Source organism: Homalodisca vitripennis, unplaced genomic scaffold (genome assembly GCF_021130785.1).
Source record: "Homalodisca vitripennis isolate AUS2020 unplaced genomic scaffold, UT_GWSS_2.1 ScUCBcl_6461;HRSCAF=13683, whole genome shotgun sequence".
Classification (NCBI taxonomy): domain Eukaryota; kingdom Metazoa; phylum Arthropoda; class Insecta; order Hemiptera; family Cicadellidae; genus Homalodisca; species Homalodisca vitripennis.
Window position 1 is genome coordinate 1 of NW_025782571.1, and position 25,605 is coordinate 25,605.

A 25,605-nucleotide genomic window follows, 5' to 3' on the forward strand; every position below is an offset into this window, starting at 1 on the left:
CGTCATTATTAGCTAAACCTAACTAGACAGCCCAAGAACAAGTAGCCCAATTAGCGAACCCTGGTATATCAACACTTTCGGAGGTGGCTATATGCCCGGCCACCGGTCTTTGGTTTCAGAAGAACGGGGAATGACTTATGACACTCACAGACTGTGACGCAAAGGTTTTGAAGCAGCTTCTTAAGTAAGCGCCAAGCTCGGGGCCACCTGTGCATTGTTATTTAAAAATGGCGGGTTGTAGAAACAGTTTAGTTCTTTTGACCAAGTTGAAAACTTTTATCAATAATAAAGAAAATTACTGACCATATTCAATTAAGAAATAAGTGAATTCCGAGGGTGATGCTATATACTTAAAACTGTACCGTGATTATCCCTTCCTATCAAGAAACTTACCAGTCCTGCTAAAGTCCGATTAATACATTAAGTGAGTTAATTAATATAAAACTATTTTGTAAATGGGAAGGAATTAATTTTCAGATATCTCAAGGACGAGAGACTAATTTCCCTCTTACCACTTACATATCAATAATACAATGAAATTCATAAACCATTTGGACTGTTATAGTAAGTAAATAAAACAAAATTATGTTCCAGTTATTCTTATGATAATTAAATGACATACACATTTAAATATGACAAAAAATTATTTATAAATTAATTATGATTTCTCTTAATGAACTATTAATTGAAAACATTCCAGTTTAAATAATTGCGAGAATACAAAAAAACTGTATATTAATAAACTACGAAGTGTAGATTCTGTGTACATAGTTAATTTTTAGTGGTTATATTTCTTCTTTTTTATTTTTATTTAAGCGTACACTTTTTATTACATTACCGTTTCAATACATTACCCAAATGCATAATTTACAATTAATAAAAATAGTTCTACAAATTGTGCTTTCTTTATATTTCTTAAGGCGAGTGGTGTAAATGTGGACAGTTATGGCTGCCCTTTCGGATTTACGTCACGGTGACGTCACCACTCAAATCGCCCGTCTGTATAATCTACAGACGGTTAAGCCGGCCATATAGCCACAGCGATTCAACTTTCAAAGCCAAGACGGGGGAAAATCGTTCTGCTTGTATGTTAATTTTGTTCAGCGGATCGGGGTTCAAGTGGGACCACAGTGGGCTAAATTAGAATAATACATTTTTGATTTGTTACTCGTTTACAATTTAGCTTTTTTGTTGACGGCTTGAGTTATTTGACTGCATTTAAAAAATATCGTTATTCAAAACAAGTTTTGTAGTATTAAGCATTTAAAACAAAACTATAGACTAGTGAGTGTTGTGCATGGTAGGGTAACATGTGTAAATCGGTTTCGTCAATTTGATGAATAATATTGTCTCATATTAATCAATAATGTTGTTTCTGGGATATATTATATTGACTATCACGAGTGTGTATAATTAAATTATGGAACTTACATTGTTAAATAGTTTGTTCACCATATATTTAGGCTACACAGTGTATATTTCTATAAACTAATAAATTATGTTTGTGAAAAGTAAAACCCACTGGAACTTCAACCCACTAGCCCTATGCCTGTGAGAATGAGTGAATTCATTACAGTACAAGGTAAGATTTATTTGTGAGACAAAATTCACACTAGTGTATTTGCAATTAGTTTTTTGTAAATATTTACTATAGTATTTACTTCACATAACTTTTTTATTTTTTTCCAAATTGAAAGTGCATATAACTTAAAGTGGATAAACTTATATAAAGAACAGAAAACAACTAGGTTAAGGTGCAGAAAGCCCTAAAAATAAGACAGGTATCCTTTTAAAAAAAAGAAAGTACTAACTTAGTAGTTGCATGGTTGTTGCACATTAACAGATATCAGAGTAGGCTAGACTGTGGCTTGGTGTTTGTTTCCTTGCGATGGTGGCTTAATGAACGAAAAATGTCTCTCGAGGTACTACTTTTTCCTATCAATAATGGATAAAGATTCTATATGATCTGATCACTAATTGCTCGGGCTGCAGTTTGATAGCAGCCACCAAAACAATTGAATCATTGATATATTCCGACTATCTAAAAATACTGAACAATAACAAATCAAAATGATAAACCGAATTATGTTATGGAGTATTTCATATTATGGTATAGTTTAGCAGTGTTTTCTGTCATAAATTTAATAATTTAACGATGAGTTAAAAACTAGGCCTAGGCTATTTGTATTTATTAAATGTAACAAAACAAAGTTGTGTAGGTCATTGCCATTGTTGTTTGCAACCATTACTCAAATACCACACAAATGATTTTACATTGTTTGAATTAATTTTAAGTAAGGGCTACAGTATAATAAGAATGGTTTTGTGTTTGATAGTTTAGTTATTTCTAATCGATAAGTTGGTTCACTGATTTGATTATCACTGTAATATAATATTTTAATTGTGCATGTTTGAATCAAGAAATATCTCATTTCAGTTGGACAGTGTGGAAACCAAATAGGGAGTGTTTTTTGGCCCTCAAGTATTGGAAGAGTATGGAATTACTTCAAGGAACTCCAATAGTACACCATCCAGAATTGATAAGTCTTTTAAAAGCTTCTTTGATTGCCCAGAAAGTTTTCCCAAAGCTTGTCACAGTGCCACTGAACTAAGAAGGTCTAAAGTGACTGCAAGAGTAAGTAAAACAATGAAATAGAAATAGTCTCTACTAGGCTTGATAAAACCATTACTTATCGTAGTGTTATCTATTACCTAGTTTGGTGCTTTATAGTACTATCATTTGGAGCCAAATCCAACGTGATGTCGTTAAAAGTTGAACGATCTAAGATGTGATCTGAGGTTGGGAAAGTACTGATCGGAAATGCCCATGGCTATCAGTGCGGGTTTCGGTAACGCTTCAGTGCCACCCGACACTTGTGGCAAAAATAGAAAAACATACCTCGAAATAGTACCCAAATTCAAACTCAGATCACGTGAGCCACTTGTAAAGATTATCTTTAATTTTGCTACTTGTAGTAACATATTGATCATAACCTAATCTAAACCTACATATATCGCGTAAAACATGTAGTAGATAGGGACATAGTGCCTTTCTTCTCACCGACATCGCTTCCTTTTGGGAGGCATAAAAAACAAGAACCGAACGTCATAATGACATGTAATTTTCACAGTAAATCAAATAAAGTTCTTTCCAAATACTGTGGTATGTTTTAGGTCCCCGGTAAGAAAGTCTTCCAAAAATAGTGGCCTCTGAATAGTACTGCTAGTTTTAATAAAAACCTTTTAACATTAAATGTAAGGGTGGGAATGTGATGGCTCTTAACTTTGTGCCTCTTAAACCAAGAAAACTGTAATTTTGACTTGAATAGTATTATTTATTAATCACTTTCTGCTTTTGTATGCTTGGAAGTCACCTGGTTTTAATATGACATTTTTATTTTATTAAGACATGAATTGATGATGCCTTAACAGTCAAAAAGCACTTTTAAATAATGGGTAAGAATAAAAATGTCTTATATTAGTACTAATCACAACCATTTATACGCATTCAAACATATCATTCATACATTTTTACCTGCTTTATATCTAGCTCCTTCAGTCCCAGCAGATTATTATGAACAGAGTAGAATTCATTGAATACCAAGAGGCATTAAAGACAAGTAAAAAAAAATGTTATTCTTTGAATTTTTTTAAACTTTAAACGTAGCTTGATAATCAGGTTTGAGATCAGTTCGTTACAGTGAGTTAAGTTTCTTACTGTGCCCACAATCTGCTATCTGACTGCCCAAGATCCTCAGAAAAGCAGATAGCATTACATAATAGTGCTGCTTTAGGGCAAAATTTAAGACATTTGCCTTTGATGGGTTGTGTTCATGTTTATTTTGCAGTAAACATAATTGCATGCATGATCTGAATTTGATACAAATTTATTTTATATTCAGTGTCATTTTATATGGAATTAAAAGATAATTAAGTATCAAAAACAGAAAACCCTACAGTAATACCGCACAGTAGACCTTTTTGAACTTGCTTTTTTTGTAACTTGAGGACTCTGCTAGTAGACATGGAGGAGAAGGTTGTAGATAGATTTCACCATGGAAGTTTGCATCATTTGTTTGATAAAAAGTGCTTCTTGACTAATTCACCCAGGCTCAGGGAAATAATAACTGGTGAGTTTGTTCTAAATTTTAAAAAATATATATAATTTAGGCAATTTTTATCCTTGATTACCACCAAAATAAAAAATAAAAATAATCAAACTGGCATTTGCTGGTAGCAATAAAATTATAAATAGTCTTACAGTTTAGTCATAAGTAGGTAGGTTTTATGGTCAGCAGAGATATTAATAATCTATGTCTCATGGAATATACATTGAATTAACATGTGAGATACAAAAAAATCAACTAATTACTAATAAGTCTAGGGGAAATGTTATGAGCATTCAAAAATACTATAGGTCCATAAATAACAGAGCTGTGAATATTAAAAAAAATAAATGATATGTTAATTTGAAATTTCATATAAAACTGTAATATTTTTGGGTATTGTAATGCATACAACTAACATTTATATGCTAACCAAGCAATCTGTACATTGAATTAAATAAAAACTTGAACATTCAATCTTTTTGTAAAATCTATACTGCTTTTTATTCTGGAAACACTAAAAAAAATCTGTTGGTTTTGTATAAATACTGTCGTAATGTCAATGGGAGTGATTTACAATACATGTTATACCTTTTTGTACCATCTCGTGTAACTTTTGTTCACAGCCACTAAGTGGCTGATCATTGCAATTAATACCACTCATAAAGACATTGTATTTCACAATAGGTATTGGCTTCCTAATTTCTTTACTTTTCCAGATCCTAACAACAGTCATGTCATTTCACGTTATCGAGTAGATAGGTATATAATATATCGTTTGTCCCTACAAACATCCCACTATAACACCTTCATGATACTTGGCACAACATATATGCCTTTCTGAAAATTCATTTGTTATTTATTTTCGATTTCCTTTCAGATCAGATCTCATCGTTCCTGTAACATAGATCTCATCTAAAAGTTTTTTTGACAGCTCAAACACTATTATAAAAATGATCTATAAATAACAAATGCCTCTCTACCTAATCATTCTGACATCAAATGCATGACTAAACAAATTTGCATGATAAAATTAATTTTTCTTAGCATATATACAAAACTTGATTACCAGACCATCAGGCTCAACAAGTGTGTAACCTAATACCTTACTTATGGTGTTTCTTTTTTATACATTGCTTAAATACAAGTCGTCCTCACTATAACATTATTGATTCTATGTCTGGGATTGTAAACACATAACATTTTGTTCTTAAAAATATTCGATAATGGGCCTAATTTTCATTAGTTTGTCAGTATTGTTTTCAGTAAAATGAAGGCACCAGAGGATTTGCACAGGATATGTATTTATTGAAACAAATTTTTGAACATTATTTTCTTTAAAAGAAACACACAACTCTCCAATAATTTTAAATTTTGTACACAAGTATTTTCGACATCCAAGAAGCCATTGTCAGGTTTAATTAAATTTTGAACAGTTTATGTTTTTGTCAATAATCTTGTAGACTTGGCATTTTCACATGACATGTTTCATACGTTGTTGTGAAACATGTTTTCATACATTAAAAACATGTTTTCATACATTAAAACATAAAAAGTCATTCTTGATATAGTCTCTTTAGTATCAAAATTATTAGTACTTAACGAGATTATGTCTGAGAACCTTAACTTAAACCAAATTAATTATGGTCTTGATAGATCTTCAAACTCATAACGGAGAAACAACAAAACAAAAGAGACAATAGAAATTTGCTTTAACATAGAAACAAACTCTTTCAGTTTGTAAGCTTTGCACTATTTGTCATACAATTCAGGCTTGGAGCAATTCCATTTTTTGGAGTCTCAAACTTTATCTTTGTGAATGTACTGCAATTATAACAAAATTTTGAATTAGTGTGATCAGCAGCAAGTTTCTTTGATGATGGGTTTCATTACTTAATTTATGATAAGTGCTTCAAATAACCTTAATCCTAATATTTCTTTTTTTTGTTTTTGGTTATTATAAAAAAAACTCTTACGTAGTATCCTCATACCTCAGAGTAAGAGAATTTCTCTAAATTTATTGAACAATCCAGTTGTGTGTATCAGGGCTGTGGGTCACTTCACACACTTCAACAGTCACAGGTCTGCGCTAGAGGACAAGCTGAGACACATGGCAGAGAAGTGTGACTGTCTATGCGGTGTGTTAGTGCTGCTCTCTCTCGGTGGCGGTACTGGGAGCAGGGTTGGGCACGGCCATCATAAGACTGCTGGAGGACCAATTCCCTCTTGTCGACAGGTCAGGTCAGTTAAGAAGGAGTAATGCACGAGTTCAGAGGTGTATTTCTAAGCTGAGAGGTAATCACGGGGATTTACAGGTCTTCTTGTGTGCAATTGTAATACTGAAATACTGGATGATAGGTGTAATGTATGCGGGTCGACACTGTTACTCTCTATGGGTCGGGGAAGAATAATTAAACTACACATTTAGAGTAACATTGCTCTAGGACCGCTCGTAAAGGAACGGACGGGACGCGGAGGTTACATGACGGTGTCTGGTGGTGGACTCCGGGTGGACTGCTGGCTGGCCAGCTTGGGACCGTTGGTTGTTAGGGTAGTGGCGTGAGTGTGGACGTCACAGGAGAGCAGCCTCATGAGCATTCTTTATTCTTTTAGACCACATCGTATGTTACATCGCCTGACAATACATACTGCCAAACATCACTGGTGCAGACATTAAATATCACTATGGATACCTACCAACTTAGTACTTCTCACACTAAATACACTACAATCCTCCCCCTTAAATACATAAGTCCCCTACAATTTTAGAAATTTATCAATTACAATTTGTTTTACAATTCTCCAATTTTTAAATCAATTACAATGAATAAGAAAATTGACATTATACTCTTTTATTTTTGTAAGTATAGATTATAGAGAACAAAATACAAACTCAATATAATCATTTAACACAAATCACAAACACTTCAATCAAAACCAATAAATCAGAATATAGCAATTAATAACACATTGAATGAACACAATTAACAAATCGATAATAATAATGCTTAAACAATATTAATTATATACAAGTCACAATTGGGTTGTATTTACAAGTCCATTTTGATCTAAAGGTTTACGATCCCTTAGTGGGTATCGTCTAACAGGTGTCATTTGTTTGGGTGAATACGCTGGAACTGTTATTGTTTACATTTGTACGTGGGGCTGGGGCTTTGCCCCTGAGCGTTTCTGTTATTGTTATGGTTTTGCGGAGAGGGGGGGCAAAGGTCGTTGCTAAAAGTACTGGCGACCCTTGCGCTCGCTCTGTCCCGCGACTGTATATCGATCGTTTCCTGCGTGTGCTCTGTTGCCACGCTTGCGTCTGGGAGTCTAGGCATTGTTGTCAACTCAGACATTTCCGGACTACACTGTAAAACCTACCAAACTGGTCGATATGTCGTTTCCACCTCATGCCCGTATTCAGTTCAACTAAATACGTGACTGGTCCTAATCGTGAAACTACCACACCTGGTATCCACTTATTTCTACCTCTGTAATCTCTGGCTATGATTGGTTGTCCAATAGCTAACTGTCTAGTTTTACTACCCCTATAGTACAATCGTTGTTTTTCTTGATTATCTGACATTATTGCTTTAACATTTGGGCGAATTAAATCTAACCTAGACTTTAGCGATCTGCCCAACATTAATTGAGCTGGCGATAGATTGGTAGTAGAATGCACTGTATTTCTATAAGTGAACAGGAAGTTACTCAAAGCTAATTCTAAATCCTTGGAATTATGAAGAGCTGTTTTCAATTTATTTTTAATAGTTCTGACTGACCGTTCTGCCAAACCATTGGTTTCTGGGTGGTAGTTTGGTGGTGAAAACGTGTGTGTTTGATACCATTTGACATCAAAAAATTCTTTAAACTCTTGACTGGTAAAAGGTGGTCCGTTGTCGGACACTATGTGGTCTACAATACCATACCTACTAAATAATTCCCTTAATTTCACAATCGTGTGAACAGCTGCCGTTGAAGCAACGGGCAACACCTCTGGCCACTTAGAGTACGCATCTTTTACCACCAAAAATAACTTGGACTGAAAAGGTCCAAAAAATCAACATGAATTCGAGACCAAACTCGTTCCGGAACATTCCAATGATGCAGGAAAGCCTTGGGCGGTTTTGCTCGTTCCTCCAAACAGGCTGCACAGCTGTTTAGCTAGTTGTTCTATGTCCCGGTCGATATTAGGCCACCATACATATGCACGGGCTAATGCCTTCATGCGAACAATACCTATGTGTGAAGTATGCAATTCGTTCAGAATGTTTATTCTGAACCTTTTAGGTATTACCACCCTGTACCCCCACATTAGGATTCCTTGCTCCAAGGTTAATTCCGACTGTCTAATTTCAAATGGCTTTAGATCTGGTTCAGTTACAATAGGCCAACCTAATTCTACATAGGATATTACCTTTTTAATTTCACTATCTACCATTGATTCTCTTTTTATGTCTACATAGCTTAATGGTATGTCATTTTCAGCTAAACACTGCAAATAGGTACCTATGACATTAATATTAAGGTCATCATCCGAGATTTCATCTTTAATCTCACTATTTACAGGTAATCTAGATAAACCATCGGCATTGCCATGGTTTTGGGACTTAAACATACACAATCTCATATTGGAAACCACTTAAAAACAAAGCGTATCGTTGTAACCTACTGGCTGCGAAAGCAGGTAACCCTTTCTTTGGTCCAAAAATAGCCACTAAAGGCTTATGATCAGTCTTTAACAAAAAACTGTGTACCATATAAATATTGACTAAATTTCTTAACACCAAATACAATGCTTAAATGCTTCCTTATCTATTTGTGAATAGTTTTTCTCAGCGCTATTTAACACTCTACTTGCGAATGATATAGGTCTTTCTGTACCGTCGTATTGAATCTGACTCAAAACTGATGCAATGCCATATGGACTAGCATCACTGGCTACCACTAGTGGTAATGCAGGATCATAATGCGCTAAAACTTCAGCAGAGATTAACTTTTGCTTAATCTCTTGTAGTGCCTTCTTACATGCTAAATTAAATACAAAATCGGTATCCTTTCTTAACAACTGATACATTGGGGTTAAAATAGTGGATATCCTAGGAATGAAAACGTGAATAGTAATTAACAAGACCAAGGAAGGCTTTAAGCTGTGTCACATTTTGAGGTTCAGGTGCCTTGACAATTGCTTCAACCTTACTAGGTGCGGTATGCAACCCTTGTTTACTGATGATAACAAAACCTAAATATTCTAAACTGTCACAGAAAAATTTACATTTGTTCTTGCTCACTGTGAACCCATTGTCTTCAAGTCTTTGACACACTAGTCTAAGTCTATGCATGTGTTCCTCATTGTTTTTACCTGTTACTAGAATGTCATCTAAAAATTACAGTTACCCCCGGGATACCTTGTAATGTTCGTTCTATTATTCTCTGGAATATTCCCGGTGCTGAACTGATACCAAAACATAGGCGATTGTAAGCATACAATCCTTTGTGTGTGCTAATTGTACAATACGTTTGACTATCTACATCTAGTTTAAGCTGCTGATAAGCTGAAGATAAATCTATTTTAGAGAATTTTTCTCCGTTTTGTAGGCTGGCAAATATTTCTTTCAATTTTCGGTAACGGGTGTCGGTCTACCTCCAAGAAAGGATTTACAGTTATTTTTATAATCCCCACAAATTCTTATTTTCCCATTAGCCTTAATAATTGGTACAATGGGAGTCCCCCATTCACTGGTATCTACTGGTGAAATAACGTTCTCTTGTTCTAGTCTAGTCAGCTCGGCTTCTACTTTTTCTTTAAGTGTAAAAGGTAACGTCCTAGGTTTAAAGTATTTTGGTACTACATTTTCTTTTAACTTTAATTTAACTGGTGCACCCTTGAAAACATCCCAACTTATCCGTAAATACATTTGGAAACTCATTGTACAGTAATTCTACTTGTTTGTTGTTGTTGACAACAGACGGATTGACAGATGTTTGTTTGTTTACCTCTACAGGTGTGTTGTGGCTTCCACTGACAGGCGTGCATGCGTCTGCCGCGCTGCCGCCTGCAGTTGGCACAACCCCCACCATGCTCGTGCGATCGGCTGACTGTACATTGTTTACATTACTAGGCACTCTAACCTGTTAAATCTAATGCTTGCATCCAATCACACGCCCTAACAAGGGATTAGCCCCATTAGCTACGATGTATAAAGCTAATTGTTTCTCTTTACCTTTATGTTGTACATTGACCATAACCTTACCTAAAGGCCTGATCTTTTCATGTGTATATGAACTTAATACTAAGCTAGTTGGATACATGTTTATATTTCCTAACTTAGTCTTACAATCTTTTTTTTCTGACATAACTGAAACACAAGCTCCACTATCGACTTCAAATACAATTTCCTTACTTTCCACTAATAACTGTACCGTTATTGGCTCAATTTTTATTAATCTTAGTTTCTATTTCTTTAACCGTAAATAGATTGGAAATGTCATACACATCGTCATTGTCTTTATGTTTCCAGTGATTATCTGAACCGGACTCTGCTGATTCTTTACTTTCCTCTACATAGTGCTGCCTACCTTTATAAACATATTGCTTTTTATTGCTGTATAAAACTGTTTTCCCTTTAGCTGAAGGCTCCTTAGACCTATTTGTAAAAACATTTGGTTTGTTCTCATTAGGTTTGTTAACATAATTTTTCGATCTACAAACTCTTTTCAAGGTGTCCCTCCCATCTTTTTACAATGATTACACGTGTACTCACGAAACCGACATTGCGATGCTGTGTGTGATCCTCGCTTGCCGCAACAATAGCAGGTGATGTCTCCCAGCGCCTTCCCGCCGTCCCGATGACCGTCTCGCTGCGATGCTCGCCGCCTGTGTGTCCTTTTCGGTATCGACCCGCTGCTCTGCATCCGGTGAATACGTCCTCCTGCAGTTGTCATCTGGGCCGCCCCCCTTCTCAGCAAATTCCATTGCAGTAGCTAGTTGCACGGCTTTTTCATAAGTGAGGTTCTCCTCCCCGAGAAGTCTTTTCTGTATCTGTTGGTCTCGCAGACCCGCGACTAATCTGTCCCTTAAGTAGTCTGGCAATTTATCAACCAAATTCACAATACTTAGATAACTGTTTTAAATGCACAATATAATCGCTAACCGTTTCATGATCCAATTGATTCCGCCTACTAAATTTAAATCTTTCCGTGATAAAAGAAGGCTTGGGATGCAGATGATTCGCTATAGTGTCCACAATTTCCTTGTACGACTTGTCAGACGGTTTGTCTGGTGTAATTAAGTCTTTCAGTAACGTATAGGTCCTTACACCCATAACTGTCAACAAAGTGCTTAGTTTCTTTGAATTATCGATATCATTACAATCAATAAAAAACTCAAATCTCTCTATATAAGACTGCCACGATTCTTCCGCACTATCAAAATAACCCATATAGACCCGATAGTTGCCATTTTGTTTTCTTGTACACTCCGTAATAACTGTTTAAAATGTCCCCTGGTAAAAATAATCGTCTAACGGCATTAATTGCAACGATTAAAATCAGCTTGTGCGCTGCTTACACCAAGAATAGTTTATATCGATCGGCGTACCTTACTACTCCCGACCGTTGGAAATGTCCGGAATGTCCTTGCACATTCGCGGTTATTTGCACGTGTTCATTACGCTTGTTGCCCTTCCGCACTAAATCACTGTAATTCACTGTTGCAGTTGTTTTCCTCGTCGCCACTGTAAGCGACGTTCCACTGTTGCAGTTGTTTTCCTCGTCGCCACTGTAAGCGACGTTCCACTGTTGCAGTTGTTTTCCTCGGTCGCCACTGTAATGTATGCGGGTCGACACTGTACTCTCTATGGGTCGGGAAGAATAATTTAAACTACACATTTAGAGTAACATTGCTCTAGGACCGCTCGTAAAGGAACGGACGGGAACGCGGAGGTTACATGACGGTGTCTGGTGGTGGACTCCGGGTGGACTGCTGGCTGGCCAGCTTGGACCGTTGGTTGTAGGGTAGTGGCGTGATGTGACGTCACAGGAGAGCAGCCTATGAGCATTCTTTATTCTTTTAGACCACATCGTATGTTACAATCGCCTGACAATACATACTGCCAACATCACTGGTGCAGACATTAAATATCACTATGGATACCTACCAACTTAGTACTTCTCACACTAAATACACTACAATAGGGTTGATTTCTGAAGATTTGAAAGGAGGCTAAAATCTGCATGATGGATCGAGAGTACATTCAAGATTGGCAAGTTTTATCAAGTCATTGAGTCTTTTATCATTTTGGCCAAGTCTTTCAACATATGATGAACATAAGGATGTAATTAGCACACAAAAATAACATTCTGCCATCAGGCAGTTAGAAATTTTTTAATTTCTTAAAAGAATCAGACATCTATTACATTTTCTTATTTTGGTTTTAAAAAAACTGAGAGTGTAATATCAGTGGTGTAACTAAGGCGGGGAATAAAAACCCCCCTAAAAGCCTAAAAGATTATACTTAACATGAATCCCTTTTTTGAATACTACCCCCCCATTACTCCCCAGTGTGGGAGTGCTCTTCAATCAGATTCGTACCCCCAAAACCGAGTCGTTAGTTACGGCACTGAGTAATATAAAATTACATCGCTATAGCTAATAGTTATCGATAGGATGGTGGAAAGGCTCATAAAGAAGTCCAAAAAAACAAGGTGGGGAAACGTTTTAAACTAAACGAGAGAGAAAATTTAATATCATAACTAAATTTGTTGAATATATCTAAGAAGACTATTCAGAAAGAAAGGAACATTTTGGAATTTTAAAAAAAAAAACCAAGAAAAACAGGACTAAAATACTACTTTTCTATATAATCACTATATAAAATTCAGGCACTTATAATAGCGGTAGAATCTTTGAAATTCCTGTTTAATAGAATTTTAAATAGGGGTCAGCCACTCAGTGACGCATACCTCCTCATCATTGTCAAAACACTGTGTTGTTAGCCAGGTCTTCATTTTCGGGTAACAAGTGAAAATCACTTGGAGCAAGGTAAGGACTGTAGGAGGATGAGGAAGAAGTTCCCAGTTGCACGATGTTAAGAGCTCTTGCATACAGTTTTCCGTGTGAGGTTGGCCAATGTCATGCAAAAGCAAATCTTTGCAATGTTTGGCAGTACCGTTTAGTTTATTGTTGCACCACGCTCTAAAATCAATAAGAACCTCGGTTTTGATGAAACGGTGGTATTCACAAAAACATTTTGTCAGCTTTTGCAACTAGTTCTTCAGTCACAATGCTTGGATGTCCACTCTTTTCTTTGTTTGTTCTGCCATTTTTAAACTGAATACACCACTTTTTGAAAAGAACTTCCAGTCATTACGTTGTTCCCCTACATTTCACACAAGTTCCAGATAAATTTCTATTGGTTTTAAGTTTTTTGCCAACCAAAAAACAGACCACACTTGTTGCTCAGACCACACTTCACAACTGGTGGGATTTTCGATTACATCATACATTTCGAATTTGAATATAACAAAAGCGGGCAACGAGGGGATGTTTCCCGTTGTCACGGCTGGACTCTGACTGAGGGTGCCGAGCAGTAAGCACACCAATATATACGCAATTGCCATGCACTTGGCAAGCGTCCAAAATGAAAACGTTCTTTACTTTTTGAATAGCCCCTGTATATAATACAAAACAGTCTAACTAAAGAATTGAAGAAAAATCATTTGTTTGTTTTTGGAACAGCAAATAAAACTGGAACAGTTTTTACAGATAAAAACAAAAGTAAAAAAAATATTAAAATCTGGTGTTTACCAAATGAAATGCAAGTTGACCCAAGATATTTAGGACAGTTTATTCATTCATTTATGACAGTATAAAGAACACCAACTTGACCAATGCTGTGGGTCGCAAAAAATCAAGTTTTACACACCTATAAGATAAATCATTAAATAAACCGCGCTTAACATTTTTATACATCTGTGGGAAATGAAATAAGTTAAAAGCATATCAGAAAAATATAAAAATAGACAATGTATTTAATAATAAAGACAAAATATAATTTTATAACTTAATATTTATTGTTTTATAATTTTAACTTCAAAAACGAAGCCATTTGGTTTTTTTTATTCTGATGAAAGGAGTATCTTGAAACATGTAACTTAACACTTAAATGAGTTTTTTTGGGATTTTATGAATTTTAGAAGATATAACAGTGTCATTCGAACCCAAAAGGGTTATGGTAAAAAATTAATTTTAAAAAAATCAAGACTAGGTATGTTACATTATTTTGAGGTATATTTATGTGGCTCCTTTATCTTTCATATAAATTATTTATTTGAAATTATACATTTGAAACAAGCATCTTATATATAATGCAATGTATTTTCATATACGAAAATTCAATAATGGTGATTTCTTTACATTACAATAGTTTTTATGAACAAGTATATCCAATATAAAAATAATAAACTGGGTCACTTGCAGTATCAAGTTAGTAAACTCAAATTAATAATTCAAAGCAGGGTAATTTAGGTACAATAGGTATTTGTACAATTAGGTACAATATTTGTAAAGGAAGTACCTTTAATTTTTGTTGGATGTAGATAACTATAAAAATCTCATCTTTTATTTTCTTTTGCAATTTTGTGTGAATTGTTTTGAAACCATTTTTTGTAAAGCACTCCTATTATTTACAGCATCTTTCAGAACTCTGTTAAGTAATTTTCAAATTTTAAAGGAAGGTTAAAAGATAACAAAATTTTCTTGTGTTTGCCCAACATAAATAAAACACGATCTTTACCCATAAAGACTTACCAGCACGAAAATCATCCTGAACTCGTGTAAAGTTATTGACAGGACTCAAGACTTCCCATCCTGCCATAGTTCATAACCACTACTTCTGAATATGTCACTTCTTATCAACCTACAGTATTTCTCATCATCATCTCACACTTACTAACCCTCACCAAAATTCTACGAGAAGGTGTCAAACATTCTTTAAGCTTCCTGATATCCAAAGTTGCTTTTAAAATCCTCCCATCAACATCTTCCAGTTACGGATAAACCAGAAATCTCTACCAAGCACAGGCCTTTCCCATATTACATGACCCAAGAACCAAACTCTTTGGCCCAATTCATACCACACAAAAAAAACTAACTTGTACCACTCCAATAGCCACTTTCACCAGTCCCTTATCCTTCCTTAAATACAAGGATTCTGGCAATCATCTCGTACATGACAGCACACAATGGTCCTAGAGCAAATATTGCCTTGTGGACTAAATATACCTAGCCCCAGAAACCCTCCGTGAATGAATGAAAGGTTACATCAGATTACAAGATTTATAAAACTAGACTTGGTTTCATCCCACAGCATTCGGTAACCACCAAAATGGTTCATTCCCTACTTTCCTCCTTCCCTCAAGTTAAACAGCTCTGATCACTGACAAATTCAACTTCCTAATTTGTGGATTACCAAATCCCAATGTCAGATCTAACCTCAATATCAGATACACTACGTATGCTGCTTTTTGTGCCAGCTGACTCAAAATCAATAGCCATACTCATATACACCATTCTTCTGTGTTGGGGCAACAGTTGGCGTTACTTACACAGGTGGAGAGCACTTTAAACTTGTGTTGTTTAACTTTTCACTTTATCACCTGCTCTGAGGATGTGTAGTTTCATCATTTATTCTATAGCTGACTCCCTATCAATTGTAACCTGTATCGGTTGCTACAGTGGTGTAACTAAGGGGGAAGGATGAGGGGGATAGAGCCCCTCCAAAAAATCTGAAAAAAATTTAAAATTATACACATTCTAGCAGTTTAAAGTGTTTGAAATACAGCAGTTAAAACGTTTTTACTTTGTTAGGCCCATCCAATTTATTTAGATTTAAATTTATTCTATACTCCCCGGTGTGGTGTAGTCCTCAATCAGATTCATCCACTCCAAAGTTGTCCCAGTTACGCCTCTGGCTTGCTATGTAACTCTGTAAGTTGACATGGATCCATCTGATGGTATTCCAAGTGTTATAGTCATGTATGATAACAAAGTGTTTTACGTTAAACAACATTATGATCTAACAGTTGAAATGTTTCAGATTCGTAAACTTGTTGTACATCCTGGCCAGTATAACGATGTAATCACTAGCCCGTACAACATAGCGCTGTCACTGCGTTGTCTTTCGGAACATGCTTCATGCGTCATTCCCGGTGGATAATAAGGTACAGCATACAATGTAGAGTTTAAGCACTTAATACCTTTCACTGCAGTTGTATACTGAGTTATCTAAGACGTCTGCCACAGTAGTAAGATAAGCCAGCTTTTACAGATGATAAGATGGTGCAGAAACGTCTGTGAAAAACTCAAAACAATGGGAAAGAAATGCTCAGTGAAGGAATTGTGATGCTTTAATTGCGATGCTAGGCCCCAAGTTGTTGATGGCACTCAAGGATTGACCCAGCTGTTCATTTAGATGTAGCTCGATCATCATCATACAAACCACACCTGGCATCGTACGATTGCCACATAATTTTGACATAAAGTGTTCCTCTGATGGAAAAAGACTTTGATAATAATAGTAGTTATTATACCCCTTCACATTAAAAACAAAAATAGATTGAACAGCAAAATTTTTAATACAGCATTTTCCATTTTGTTTTGTATTTTTTTCAGGGACATTTTTTATTTTTAGTCATATCTCTCTTAAGACTCCCCTGGAGAAGCGAAGAATGAGTTTTAAAGTATGTTATTTGTTTATTAGGCTCTAGGAGACATCTGTGAACGGCACCAGTTAAATAAAGGCACAAAACCTTTTTCAAGATGTCAACAATGTCATAGTCAGCATGCTTCTTAATCTCACAAGGTAAAATCATTCAAATGTAACAAGTTATCGGTATTACAAGGTGTAAAACTAGGGTTAAATAATTGAGAAAGCCAGTGGTCACAGAGTATAGAACGTTTGAGCTTGAGATAATGCAGGTTCTAATATTGTCTGTGACCACAAATTGTATCAGTACTTTCAACCTTGTTCTGTACCGACTCCCCATCTTATTATGTTTGATAAGATCCTCACACAGGCCAGTGACCCCATGGATATCAGGGGCTAAATAGGAGATCAACCTCTCCCTAAAAATACAAAAAATAAAAGGACTCAATGTTGAAATTGACAACTGTTTAGATGATGGTTCAAGACACGTGCACCTGATGAGATAATAAGAAAACTTATTCATTGCACTTGGTTTAGTCGATTAGTTGTTCTGATGTCGAAAACAATGAAAAGAATTCAATTTGATGAATCTCTTCAGACGGACGTTCGCCTCCAGATTCGAGGAATCAACTATGTGACAGCATCAGATTTCAAACGCTGCACTAAGCTGAAGGTGGAATAGAAAGGTTGAAACCCATTTGTATAGAATCAAACCTTTCCCACCATAGCTACCATATAGGGGAAAAAAGTTTAAAACTGTTTAATAAATACTCATCTTCAATACATAAATATTTCAATCAGAAACTTTGATTTTAGTGTCCCAATGCTAATAAATTAATAAAAATACGATTATTTTATTAATACTAATGATTTATTATTTATATTCAAAATTGAAAAATGTATACTAAATATAAATATCTATTGAAACAGAATTTTGCAATTGCAATCATATTTTAAAAAACTCATTAACATTGAGGACACTAAAATTTAAGTGACCAAAAAGAAAGATTTATTGATTTTAGACACAATTTTTATTTATAACGCAGTTTTAAACTTTATCCCCATGTTAAAAGCATAACCTCTGGTGCATGGCCACCAGCTGACTAGCTTGTCAGTAAAATACAATGTAAACAAATTATGTTAAATGGTTTCATCTGACGTCAGAATAACGCCATGTTAAAGATTTTAATTCACAATAACCTAATCCGCACAACAATTATACAACGCATAAAATAATTTAGTTTTTATTGATTTGATTATAGAATATCTGTGATTAAAAAAATACTTTCACAATTTTGTTAAACTGAATGGAAAACAAGTGAGTAAAATGTATAAGTATGTGGTGTACTTTTCTCTTTTTCAAGGTAATTTTGTACTGAAAAATTATAAATTCAACGTAGTTGAATTAAAAGAATTACACAAAATCAATAAATATTCAAGTAATCATAACTTACAGATGTGTTATCAAAACATTTTGCTTTTTTTTAAACGATTTTTTTGTTTGAATATTTTTGTAATAATAGTGATTTACAATAAATACAGTTTTAATAATACATGGGAATCTGGGTACCTAGAAAAATAATTTTTTTTAAATTATGTTTAATGAATGATTTCTTAATATTACAAGGTAGGAGAACCACAATACCACGTGTCATGTAAGAGGAAATTGTCAAATGGAATTAATATTTTTTTTGTAGCTCCATTTCTATATAGACAATATCGAGTTCGATGACGGCCCAAGTCACTCCATGGGATTCTAATGAATTGTTTGGAAAATTGGCCATTTTGATAGATTCGACTGTTTATTTGGGTAGCAAAAGTAAATTATATTGTGTTTATTCGATAATTTATGGTTGTGGTTTAACTTAATGACTAATACTGTAATGTATGTGAATACATTTTAGTAGGTAAAATGATTTATTTTTTTAACCAAAATTTAAGTTATATTGTCTTTACTCAAACTCTAAACTCTACTTTTCATTTATACTGCTATTGGCTGAGATTTATCAGCACATGCGCCTTATTACATTTTTATTAAGATTTATAATTTTGGTATTATTCCAGATAATGCAACAAATGTTTTACATATTTTTAGAACCCTCGATACAAATTGTTTACCTTTCATCTGATATATTTGGAATAACCAATAGAATTTTTATTTCATGAACCAAATCAAACTCAATTATTTTTTAAGAAACATCAATAAACAGACGGCAGAAGCCCTGCTCAAATCAACTTAATCAAACAATGGCACTCGGGCCTGGAAACCTAGCATAGACTATAACAAGTTAAACAAGTACACACTTCTAGTTTTTAAATGTTTCAGTTTTAAAATTCCAAACTAAAAATTAACTGGCAGACACTAAATGAAGCGAAACAGGCCATATGGCTGGAGAAGAAACCTTGTATTTCATTCCTCCTGCTGAATTACATGGTACAAGTTTGATCAAAAAATTGTCTAGTCACAGTATATACAAATAAGTGAAATTGATTATTTCATGTTATCGTTCATGTGTCTGTGGTCTCAGTGGTTCTCGGTTCAGTGGGTCACTTAACTGTGATCTCAGTGACCTCAGTAGTCTGGTGCCTCGACCTAGCCTCCCACTACCTTAGTGCCAGTCTCAGTCCTCTGGACTTGAACCTATCACGAGACGTCTCCTTCGTCAATAAGTAAGTGTCTTCAAACATTGAGTAAATTAGTTATAGTAGGAGGTGTAGATGCGTAACAAAATTTGTGATATGTAACATTAATTTATTGTGTTATTAGTCTAAAATTTATATTGTTATTTTCCACACACACACACATATTATATATATACTAGCTGTTACCCGCGGCTTCGCATGCAATATTTAGAACTGAAGTCCTTATATTTCTTAGTAAAAGCATTATGGTGTAATATGATGGGAGACCAATAAAAATTTTAAAACGTAAGTAGGCATATATCAGGTAGATATTATTTAAGTTCATGGTAAATAGTATCAGAGTTTAACTTAATTATTATATCATGTTTTGCATGTGTAGGAGCATCTCTGGTTCTAATTAATTATATACATAACTTCACAGCTGAATCCTCCCTTGTGCGTCCCGATCAAGAAAACACAAATCTCGGATCACACAGGTCTGGGAAACTTACTTCGGTCAAAAAGAGTATATTTCAGTCCTTGTCATATATTTCAGGTCTAAGATATTTCCAGTACCTTAGTAGAGTTTGCCTTGTTGTCCTGACGAAGAAAAAATATATATACTTACATAGGACCGAGATGCCTACTTCAGTTAAAAAGTGCCTACTTAAGAACCATTTAAAATTCACTTACCTACTATGTCACAGTTTAGCTTGCCATATTTGCCTTGATCAAAATACTATATACGTTCGATTTCTAGTTCTCGGAAATCTATTTTGGTCAAAATCGTGTTGACATAGATGAGTTTGCTTTGTCCTGACGAAGAAAATACACACATAAGTAGGACTAAAAAGCCTATTACGACCTAGGGGGAAGTCTACCTACTTCTTATATACTTTCGGTATAAGGGGGAAATCTTTATTAAGGTTATGCAACATTCCAAAATAATCGTTATTCAAGTTTTTGTGTTATATCAGTCTTGCTTTTTGGACTGTAGCCAGGGAAACAATGAATCGTTGAGGCATGTTAGTGTTCATTTCTCTGTTTTTCCATAAGCCACTGTTAAAATGCAATATCACAATGTCAAGGAAGCCCACCAGTTTAAAGTAACTTATGTAAAACATTTATAACTTTGTTCATTAAGGGTTAGTTACATATTAACTTCATAATTTACTATCTGCATTACACTACTGATCAATCACTGTTTACTTAATATTTCATCAAATTTAAATGTAAACAGATGTTTCAGCCAATTTTTCGACATAAAGCTGAAGGTTTGAACAGCTGTTTAGTGCCAGTTTCATTTTGATTATGAAACGTGTAAAAACTATATTTTTTCTGAATTTCAAAATATTCAAGGTAACTTTTCTTATATTTTGCTTCATAAAAACCTTCCATGGATTTCAATAAAACATTTTACAAAAGGAATTAACCGAAGTGGTCCAGTCGTTCTCAAGATTTGCGCTTAGGCAACACATTTTGTGATTCATTTTTATTTATAAGATATACGAGGTATGGCTATTAAATAACGGGACTGACGCTACAGTGGAACGAGTGCGCATGCGCCAACCAACAATGATCAACAGCTGTGTAGTTTGAGACTTCCTCTTTAGAATGCAGTTAGTCTCGTTTCAGTAAACAACATCGTTTTGTCATAACCTTCATTTATGTAAGTGTTGTTATTTTTTTTGTCGGAAAAATGGTTAGCGTAATAATAGAGCAACGAATTGTTATTAAATTTCACGTTAAACTTGGAAAAAACCGCTACCGAAAACCTATAATTTACTAAAAGAAGTGTATATCAGTGAATGTTTATCGCGGACTCGTGTTTTTGAATGGTTTAAGCGTTTTCAAGATGGTCGACAAGACGTGGAAGATAATTCGCGGCCAGGTCGTCCTTCAACATCAAAAACGGAAGACAATGTCGAAAAAGTTGCTGATTTGATTCGGTCTGACCGACGATTAAGCATTCGTGCAGTTGCTGAATCTGTAGGCATTGATAAAGAATGTGTACGGCAAATTTTACATGACAATTTGAACATGCGGAAAAGTGTGTGCAAAAATGGTACCAAAAATTCTTACGATAGATCAACAAGCAGCTCGTAAAAATGTTTGTACTGACACTTTGAATGCCATTGAAAATGACCCAAATTTAATTGGAAAGAATAATAACATGTGATGAATCGTGGTTTTTTACTTATGATCCGGAAACGAAGCGCCAATCCATGCATTGGAAGACCTCAACTTCACCGAGAGCCAAAAAAGCAAGAATGAGCAAGTCAAAATTTAAAGCAATGGATGATTGTTTTTTTCGACATTCGTGGGATTGTGTACCTTCACTGGGTTCCTGAAGGTCAAACAATTAATCAACATTACTATCTTGAGGTACTTAATAAACTACGTGAAAGAGTAAGGAAAAAAATACCCAAAATGTGGAAGGACAAATCATGGATTTTGCACCAAGATAATGCGCCAGCTCATTCCGCGTTATCTGTCAAGCGGTTCCTGACCAAGTACAGCATCCCAGTGTAAGAACATCCACCTTACTCGCCAGACCTAGCACCATGCGACTTTTATCTTTTCCCTAAGGTGAAATCTGCATTGCAAGGTACGAGATTTGAATCCGTAGAAGCTGTTTAAGAAAAAGCGGCAAGACTCCTGAAAGAGTTGACAGAAGATGACTTTCAGCATTGTTTCCAAAATGGAAAATTCGCATGGAGCGTTGCAGGGATAGAGAAGTGGTGTATATTGAAGGTGATAATAAGTAATTATGTTAAAAACCAAAATAAATTTGTTTACAATATCAGTCTTGTTATTTAATAGCCATACCTCGTATATGTTATTAGTATAGTGGTTTAACACTTGTCAAATATTATTAGAAACTAAAAATATATTGTTGCTTTTCTCATTCATAAATAATTAATATTTTCAATTTTTAGTTCTTAGGTTCACGCAAACCAGTGGAGAGAATATTGTCTAGGTTTTCACGTCCACACAACATTAAAACATTGTAAATAGAATTTAAAATCTTAACATTTTGGTCTTACTGTGGAAAAAGCGCTATCTTTGTTATACACATATCAAACCAAAACTCACAGAGCCAATAGTAAAACATCTGCTTATAAATGTTAGTGAAGAGCGCAGACATGTATCTTTGATTGTATTAGTTATACAAGAGATAATTCATCCCATGCTATAAATTGAGGCACAGAGAAAAAAGGGCGCTCAGACTGCACTCTGTGGAATGACATGCTCATGTAATGCAAATAGTAAATATATGAACGGTGACAATCAAAGTTACATGGCTCAGCCCTTGTGTCGAACCTTAAGAGCTAACTGAAACAATCCCCCGGGCCTCAGCTCACCTTGACCGTAGGAATCAAGAATCAAGAATCAAGAATTTTATTGTCGTTAAGCACATGGCAATAGGACAAAGTCAAATAAAATACAGTTTCATCTAATAACAATTTCTACAAAAAAAAAAATATATATATATATATACATGTGCAAAATAAATAAACAGTTAATAAAACATTATTTATATTTTTACATAAGGTCTAGAAAATTTATTATATATTTAAGCATCTTCCTAAAGAGTAAATATCTTGACTGTTTAATAAACATAGACATAAATATATATCTATATAAATAAATAGATAACACATAGACATTAGAATTACAAAATAAATTAAAAAACAAGATGACGTTTAAAAATACAGTTAAAATCTTAAAGTACTAATATCACAGGCCAAAAAATCACTAACAGAGTAAAAGGCAATTTCTTTCAACCATTTTGACAGAATAAATTTAAATCTGCTAAGGTTTACAGACCATGCTTTCTTTTGGTAACTTATTAAATAATTTTATTTTCATAAACACATGGCTTTTTTTTGATTTTTCTAGTTTTATAGAAATACAATCAAGTAAGTAATTTTTGTCTAGTATTATAGGTGTGAACTTCATTTCTAAAATTATAATTATTTAAGTTTTCCTTAACACTAACTAAGCTAAAATATATGTACATACATGGAAGAGTCATTATCTGGAATTCTTTAAAATATGGAACACATGATTCTCTACCTGGGATATTTGCCATTATCCTAATAGCTTTTTTTTTTGCCATTTGAACACTTTTAGTGATTGTGAGCTGTTGCCCCAAAGTGTTATTCCATATAATAAATGGGAATTAAAGAAGGCATAGTAAGCAGCAACTAACATTGGGAAACTAACACAATTTTTTAGTTTTCTTAATAAATAAGTAACTCTAGATAGTTTTTATACACAATTGATTTATTTGGACATTCCCAGCTAAGCCTACTATCTAGATATAATCCTAATAGTTTAACGGGTTTAGTACCTTCATTTATAAGTTTATTCAATGAGAAAACAATATTTTCGGTTTTACTACTGTTTACAAGTAGCCCGTTTGACTTTGAACCATTCCTGAGCTGCTATCATTGAATTATTTTCTTCTAACAATAACCCATTCAAATCTTTACTTTGATTCAGAAGAGTGGTGTCATCGGCATATAGTACTGCTTTACATGGCACATTGAATGAAAAATCATTCACAGTAACTATAAATAGAAAAGGACCCAGAAACAGATCCTTGCGGTACCCCAACTTGAATTGTTTTTAAAATCAGATAGTTCCAAGCCTGTTACAACCATTTGTTTTCTATTACTTAAGTAAGAGGAAATTAACTGTAAGTTCCAGAATTCCTCTAACTCCCACTAGCTATTGAATTTACTTACAAATCAGTTTCATGAAGAAATGGATGAGTGTCCAAATTGCTTTTGTGAGATCTATTAAAGTTAGGGCTGGGCAGGACCCGACAAAAAATTTTATTTTCAAAATTCTCTAAAAACGTTTTCTACTACTATTTGCTTTCTATGGCTTTGGTTGTGTTTAAGTTTGGGAAGAAAACCCAAATTGATCCTTTACATAATAAATTTATTATATGTATAAAAATATAAACTTAGTTGTGTCCTTTACACCAAAACTTTCAAAAAACTCATTACTAAATATAGGTACCATAATGTGATTGGCCGATAACTGGTAAGGATGTGATTTCTCACTCCTTTTTTATAAATTTTTTGTTGGATATGATGCTTTGGTCACGTTTTAATGCTTCAGGAAAGGGACACCATATTCCAACATCATATTGAACAAAAAAAGTTAATGGGTCTACAAGTACATCGATTATTTCTTTTAAAAGTTTGTTTAGAGAACCCATAATAATCTTCACTTTGGGACGAACTTAACATTTGAGACACCACTTTAACACCCTTAGTGTTATCAATGCTTTGCCACTTAAAACAAACATGGGGACCCCAGCCGTTACAACTTAAAATATAATCATCAACAAAACTCAATTGCTTAAAAAACATTATTTGTTGGCTGGTAAGTGAAACAGAGCTTATAAAATTAGTCATTTAAAATCATTAGTTAATTAAACAGGTACTTCTTGACTAACTTTAGAACGGTTGGTCTCAAGCTTTATAATATTCCAAGCAGCTTTACATTTATTCTTAGAATTCTTTATTACTATTCGTTCATTCCCGCAGATATTTTGCCTTCCTAAAATTTGTAGCCTTAATAATAATTTTTTTTGCTTCATTATAAACGTTTTTATGCAGGTGTTGTTTCACTCTTCTCTCCCCCTACCGGATAACTTATATCTATTCATATAAGGGGTTAACAATAAAATCTCTAAATTTTTGTTAACCTCTGGTTGTGAACCATGTGTTGATATTTTTGGCACTTTTTAAAATTTACTTTTTTTTATTTTTTTAGTTTTTAACAGCATTCTTTCTTCATAGAGAAGTTGTCAATAATAAATTAAGAAGTAGTCAAAAGCTTGGTTAACATTGGTGCACTTCGTTAAAGTTGGTGACCAGTTAAATTGTGGAACCAGTTGTTCCTTAAACTTATAAGGATTCTGAATTAGCAGAAAGCATTCTTTTTAACAAAAATGAAACTTTTTCACTATTGTTGTCAACTTATGATCAAGTCCAAAAAACACTGCAGAGTACACCAGCCTATGGTCCATGACAAATTCAGGATCTAACACTTGACATTGTACTATGTTTTGAAACTCATTAAGGGTTTGTTATTATATTATCCAAGCAGGCTTCTTGTTCTAGTGTTTTTTGCTCATTTAAACAGTA

The 25,605-nt window shown here is 34.3% G+C and overlaps 1 pseudogene; it reads left to right on the forward strand.

The window, feature by feature from the left end:
- The first annotated feature begins 1,473 nt into the window (after positions 1-1,473).
- Positions 1,474-19,426, forward strand: LOC124373803 (annotated as a pseudogene).
- The last annotated feature ends 6,179 nt before the right edge of the window (positions 19,427-25,605 follow it).